Source organism: Heterodontus francisci, unplaced genomic scaffold (assembly GCF_036365525.1).
Source record: "Heterodontus francisci isolate sHetFra1 unplaced genomic scaffold, sHetFra1.hap1 HAP1_SCAFFOLD_987, whole genome shotgun sequence".
In the NCBI taxonomy this organism is placed as follows: Eukaryota; Metazoa; Chordata; class Chondrichthyes; order Heterodontiformes; family Heterodontidae; genus Heterodontus; species Heterodontus francisci.
Genome location: NW_027141827.1, coordinates 35,001 through 42,500, shown reverse-complemented (window position 1 = coordinate 42,500; position 7,500 = coordinate 35,001).

Here is a 7,500-nt window from a genome sequence, read left to right as displayed (position 1 = left end):
TAGTGCAACCCAAGGAAACCAGGCGACGCCGCCACAATCTGCGCCTGACAGACAAAGATAACCGTTCACAAGGAGCCTTGTTATTTCGCACCAAGTCTTTTGCGGGCATAGTTTCTTTCTTTGACATGTATATCTGTATGAAGGTCGGCTTTGCTCTGCCATCGCAGCCTCCCTTCTTTGCTTTTCTCACTGTACCAACAGACATGTCATAAGACTTTGGTTTTTTTTTTATTAATTCTTTTCCTGTGGGTGTGGTGTGCCTCCGCACCCCCCAATCTGTTCCAAGGCCTTGTTTTCTCTCGCTCGCCAAAACACTTTGTCTGTTTTCACAGCCAGTCTACCGGCCTAGACCCAACTGTGCGATATTTCAGAGCCGGCAACAGAGCATGGAAAGTCCGCCAGATTTACCCTTAAATGCTCATAAATGACTTCCAGGCACTCTTCGGAAGGTCTTTTATTTCAAAAGAAGGTCCTTCCTTGAGGGAGCACTTCTTCGGCCACTTTGCAAGTGCAACCGCTGCCAGCAAAAGTTCTGAAAATCGAGTTCCCGAAAATCTCCGGGTACCCCGCCAACCCCCAGCCACCCGAATCGCAAGTGTCAATTCGGCGGGTTGCCTGCCGGTAGTCCTTCCGAAAATGAGGCGCCAAATCGCCGCAACGGCCATTTTTCATTTCGGCATCGGGACTTCCGACGGCAACTGATTAACTAGCCCGGGGACTAGAGCGGCAGCAAATGCAACGTGCCCTCTTGGCGGGAGCAACTTGACCGCCCCCGTGGGGAAAGGTCAACTCGGGGCCCGGGAAAGTCGCCGAGTCCGACCCCATACACTTCCATGAGTTGGGGGTTTTGGCCTTCCCGGCCCAAGGCTCGCCTTATTTCGGCCTGCACTTTCGGAAAAGGGTGCATTCCTTTTGGTTAATGATTTCACCAGCCCGGGTCTTAGCCTCTGCCCCGACGGCTAAGTCTTTTGGTTAATGATTTCCTGCGGCTGGGACTACCCTTTCCCCCGCCCTGCAGGCACCCGGGTCGGGAGGCCGTCGGGGGCACTTTCCGGGGCAAATCCGGACCCTTACGCAAGGGAGAGTGCGCCCCCCGCCTCGGCCGGGGGTCAGGCTGCCGCCTATTAAGCCCGACAGAAAACCCGAAAAATGGACGAAAATGGGAAAAAATCCCCATCCGAAAAAGGCTTAAAAGTCGGTTGGGCGGCAGCTAGGGTCGGTCTCTGCAGACCTGGAGGCTCGGGTGGACTCTTGGAATAAACGTCCAAGTCCCGACTTGCCACCTCCTACTACTGTGCAGATACCCCGCCAACCCCCAGCCACCCGAATGACAAGCGTCCGATCAGCGGGACGAATTTGACAACTCTGGCCGGACCTCTGGAACTCCATCCCGGGTAACCGGGGCAAATTTTTCCGCTTGATCGCCCTTCCACTGGTTAACCATTTGCCCTTTCGGACTTAGTCTCTGGACATTATTCGACGGATTTTCTGGTTAACCATTTGCCCTTTCGGACTTAGTCTCTGGGCATTATTTTCGACTTTTTGGTTAATGATTTCACACTTTTTACTTACTTTTGCGCTTTTTGGTTAATGATTACTCTGCTTACTGGTTAATTATTTGCCCTTTCGGACTTAGTCTCTGGACATTATTTTCGAGTTTTTGGTTAATGATTTCACACTTTTAACATATTTTTGCGCTTTTTGGTTAATGATTACTCTGCTTACTGGTTAATTATTTGCCCTTTCGGACTTAGTCTCTGGAGATTATTTTCGAGTTTTTGGTTAATGATTTCACACTTTTTACTTACTTTTGCGATTTTTGGTTAATGATTTCACACTTTTTACTTACTTTTGCGCATTTTGGTTAATGATTACTCTGCTTACTGGTTAACCATTTGCCCTTTCGGACTTAGTCTCTGGACATTATTTTCGAGTTTTTGGTTAATGATTTCACACTTTTAACATATTTTTGCGCTTTTTGGTTAATGATTACTCTGCTTACTGGTTAACCATTTGCCCTTTCGGACTTAGTCTCTGCACATTATTTTCGAGTTTTTGGTTAATGATTTCATACTTTTTACTTACTTTTGCGCTTTTTGGTTAATGATTACTCTGCTTACTGGTTAACCATTTGCCCTTTTGGACTTAGTCTCTGGACATTATTTTCGAGTTTTTGGTTAATGATTTCACACTTTTTACTTACTTTTGCGATTTTTGGTTAATGATTACTCTGCTTACTGGTTAACCATTTGCCCTTTCGGACTTAGTCTCTGGAGATTATTTTCGAGTTTTTGGTTAATGATTTCACACTTTTTACTTACTTTTGCGATTTTTGGTTAATGATTTCACACTTTTTACTTACTTTTGCGCATTTTGGTTAATGATTACTCTGCTTACTGGTTAACCATTTGCCCTTTTGGACTTAGTCTCTGCACATTATTTTCGAGTTTTTGGTTAATGATTTCACACTTTTAACATATTTTTGCGCTTTTTGGTTAATGATTTCACACTTTTTACTTACTTTTGCGATTTTTGGTTAATGATTACTCTGCTTACTGGTTAACCATTTGCCCTTTCGGACTTAGTCTCTGGACATTGTTTTCGACATTTTGGTTAATGATTTCACACTTTTAACTTAATTTTGTGCTTTTTGGTTAATGATTTCATACTTTTTACTTACTTTTGCCCTTTTTGGTTAATGATTACTCTGCTTACTGGTTAACCATTTGCCCTTTCGGACTTAGTCTCTGGACATTGTTTTCGACATTTTGGTTAATGATTTCACACTTTTAACTTAATTTTGTGCTTTTTGGTTAATGATTTCATACTTTTTACTTACTTTTGCGATTTTTGGTTAATGATTACTCTGCTTACTGGTTAACCATTTGCCCTTTCGGACTTAGTCTCTGGACATTATTTTCGGGTTTTTGGTTAATGATTTCACACTTTTTACTTACTTTTGCGATTTTTGGTTAATGATTACTCTGCTTACTGGTTAACCATTTGCCCTTTCGGACTTAGTCTCTGGACATTGTTTTCGACATTTTGGTTAATGATTTCACACTTTTAACTTAATTTTGTGCTTTTTGGTTAATGATTTCATACTTTTTACTTACTTTTGCCCTTTTTGGTTAATGATTACTCTGCTTACTGGTTAACCATTTGCCCTTTCGGACTTAGTCTCTGGACATTGTTTTCGACATTTTGGTTAATGATTTCACACTTTTAACTTAATTTTGTGCTTTTTGGTTAATGATTTCATACTTTTTACTTACTTTTGCGATTTTTGGTTAATGATTACTCTGCTTACTGGTTAACCATTTGCCCTTTCGGACTTAGTCTCTGCACATTATTTTCGAGTTTTTGGTTAATGATTTCACACTTTTAACATATTTTTGCGCTTTTTGGTTAATGATTACTCTGCTTACTGGTTAACCATTTGCCCTTTCGGACTTAGTCTCTGCACATTATTTTCGACTTTTTGGTTAATGATTTCACACTTTTAACATATTTTTGCGCTTTTTGGTTAATGATTTCATACTTTTTACTTACTTTTGCGCCTTTTGGTTAATGATTACTCTGCTTACTGGTTAACCATTTGCCCTTTCGGACTTAGTCTCTGGACATTATTTTCGGGTTTTTGGTTAATGATTTCACACTTTTTACTTACTTTTGCGATTTTTGGTTAATGATTACTCTGCTTACTGGTTAACCATTTGCCCTTTCGGACTTAGTCTCTGGACATTGTTTTCGACATTTTGGTTAATGATTTCACACTTTTAACTTAATTTTGTGCTTTTTGGTTAATGATTTCATACTTTTTACTTACTTTTGCCCTTTTTGGTTAATGATTACTCTGCTTACTGGTTAACCATTTGCCCTTTCGGACTTAGTCTCTGGACATTGTTTTCGACATTTTGGTTAATGATTTCACACTTTTAACTTAATTTTGTGCTTTTTGGTTAATGATTTCATACTTTTTACTTACTTTTGCGATTTTTGGTTAATGATTACTCTGCTTACTGGTTAACCATTTGCCCTTTCGCACTTAGTCTCTGGAGATTATTTTCGACTTTTTGGTTAATGATTTCACACTTTTAACTTAATTTTGTGCTTTTTGGTTAATGATTTCATACTTTTTACTTACTTTTGCCCTTTTTGGTTAATGATTACTCTGCTTACTGGTTAACCATTTGCCCTTTCGGACTTGGTCTCTGGACATTATTTTCGAGTTTTTGGTTAATGATTTCACACTTTTTACTTACTTTTGCGATTTTTGGTTAATGATTTCACACTTTTTACTTACTTTTGCGATTTTTGGTTAATGATTACTCTGCTTACTGGTTAACCATTTGCCCTTTCGGACTTAGTCTCTGGAGATTATTTTCGAGTTTTTGGTTAATGATTTCACACTTTTTACTTACTTTTGCGATTTTTGGTTAATGATTTCACACTTTTTACTTACTTTTGCGATTTTTGGTTAATGATGACTCTGCTTACTGGTTAATTATTTGTACTTTCGGACTTGGTCTCTGGACATTATTTTCGAGTTTTTGGTTAATGATTTCACACTTTTAACATAATTTTGCGCTTTTTGGTTAATGATTACTCTGCTTACTGGTTAACCATTTGCCCTTTCGGACTTAGTCTCTGCACATTATTTTCGAGTTTTTGGTTAATGATTTCACACTTTTAACTTAATTTTGTGCTTTTTGGTTAATGATTTCATACTTTTTACTTACTTTTGCCCTTTTTGGTTAATGATTACTCTGCTTACTGGTTAACCATTTGCCCTTTCGGACTTAGTCTCTGGAGATTATTTTCGAGTTTTTGGTTAATGATTTCACACTTTAACATATTTTTAAGCTTTTTGGTTAATGATTACTCTGCTTACTGGTTAACCATTTGCCCTTTCGGACTTAGTCTCTGCACATTATTTTCGAGTTTTTGGTTAATGATTTCACACTTTTAACATATTTTTGCGCTTTTTGGTTAATGATTACTCTGCTTACTGGTTAACCATTTGCCCTTTCGGACTTAGTCTCTGCACATTATTTTCGACTTTTTGGTTAATGATTTCACACTTTTAACATATTTTTGCGCTTTTTGGTTAATGATTTCATACTTTTTACTTACTTTTGCGCCTTTTGGTTAATGATTACTCTGCTTACTGGTTAACCATTTGCCCTTTCGGACTTAGTCTCTGGAGATTATTTTCGAGTTTTTGGTTAATGATTTCACACTTTTTACTTACTTTTGCGATTTTTGGTTAATGATTACTCTGCTTACTGGTTAACCATTTGCCCTTTCGGACTTAGTCTCTGCACATTATTTTCGAGTTTTTGGTTAATGATTTCACACTTTTAACATATTTTTGCGCTTTTTGGTTAATGATTACTCTGCTTACTGGTTAACCATTTGCCCTTTCGGACTTAGTCTCTGCACATTATTTTCGACTTTTTGGTTAATGATTTCACACTTTTAACATATTTTTGCGCTTTTTGGTTAATGATTTCATACTTTTTACTTACTTTTGCGCCTTTTGGTTAATGATTACTCTGCTTACTGGTTAACCATTTGCCCTTTCGGACTTAGTCTCTGGAGATTATTTTCGAGTTTTTGGTTAATGATTTCACACTTTTTACTTACTTTTGCGATTTTTGGTTAATGATTACTCTGCTTACTGGTTAACCATTTGCCCTTTTGGACTTAGTCTCTGGACATTATTTTCGGGTTTTTGGTTAATGATTTCACACTTTTTACTTACTTTTGCGATTTTTGGTTAATGATGACTCTGCTTACTGGTTAACCATTTGCCCTTTCGCACTTAGTCTCTGGAGATTATTTTCGACTTTTTGGTTAATGATTTCACACTTTTAACTTAATTTTGTGCTTTTTGGTTAATGATTTCATACTTTTTACTTACTTTTGCCCTTTTTGGTTAATGATTACTCTGCTTACTGGTTAACCATTTGCCCTTTCGGACTTGGTCTCTGGACATTATTTTCGAGTTTTTGGTTAATGATTTCACACTTTTTACTTACTTTTGCGATTTTTGGTTAATGATTTCACACTTCTTACTTACTTTTGCGATTTTTGGTTAATGATTACTCTGCTTACTGGTTAACCATTTGCCCTTTCGGACTTAGTCTCTGGACATTATTTTCGAGTTTTTGGTTAATGATTTCACACTTTTTACTTACTTTTGCGATTTTTGGTTAATGATTTCACACTTTTTACTTACTTTTGCGATTTTTGGTTAATGATGACTCTGCTTACTGGTTAATTATTTGTACTTTCGGACTTGGTCTCTGGACATTATTTTCGACTTTTTGGTTAATGATTTCACACTTTTAACATAATTTTGCGCTTTTTGGTTAATGATTACTCTGCTTGCTTGTTACTGATTTCCCCTTTCGGACTTGATCTCTGGCCGTTCTTTTCGACCTTTTTGGATCAGGTTTCCACACTCTGAAATTATTTTGGGCTCACTGATTAGGCGAGATCAAGGGGGCATGCCTGGGCACTTTGGGCTCAGTTTGGGAAGGCGGCGTCCGTGTGCTCCTCCGCCCTTCCCGCACTTGCGGCTAGGTTTGCCAAACTGCGCTGACCCGCAGCCCTGCCTTTTTGCCCACGGCACACGGAACGACTCAAGTCTGGCTCCGTTCCAGGCCGTTGCCTCCGGCTGCCCGCCGTCCGGCCGGCCTGGGACGTACCCCGGCTGACGGCGCCGGAGGCCCTCTAGCAGCCACCGGTGCCGCGGGCCAATGGGTCCGGGCGTTCCGGAGCTATCGGTGGGGAAGTGCTCTCCCCTTTTCCTGACGCCGTTCGCCCGAGCAGAGGTGCAGCCTGACGGGACTGCTGTCGCCTTCCGCGGCGCACCGGCCCCTTTCACCTGCCGTCGACCGCGCGGAGCTCGGACCTCCCTCCCCGAAGTTATGGCCCCGGCGCCGGAGGGTGCCCGGGGCCGGGCATTCAGCGGGGTGAGTCTTAACCTTCCCGGTCAGCCTGCGGGGTCGGTGCGCCGGCACTCGACGCCGGAGGGTCCCCTCTTTCCGTAGAGCCCCGCCCGGTGCCGATCGGCCGGCGGATTGCGGAGCGAACCGCGCCTGACCGACGGGCCTCGGAAACCCGTTGCAGTCGACGGGGGGGAACCGGACAGCGGGACGAGGTGCCGATTCCACCCGCAGATTCGATCCCGAAATCCCGCGGGATTCGGCGGTCCGACCCGACAGATTCAAACGTCGCCCGGGCGGCCCCCAGCGGTCGGGCCGGCCTGGTTCCGCCACCGCCCGATGCCCCTCGCCCCCGGCTACCGCCGGCCGCGCAGACCGAGCGAATGCGGCCGGACGTCCGGCGGCAATCGGCCGGAAAGCGGTATGGCCATTTCCTACTGTCCCTCGGACGGGCAGAGGGGCGGCGCCGGGGCACTCGCGGACCAGGCCGCGCCCCTCCGAGCCCTACCGCCTGCCGTCGACCGCGCGGGGATCGGACCTCCCT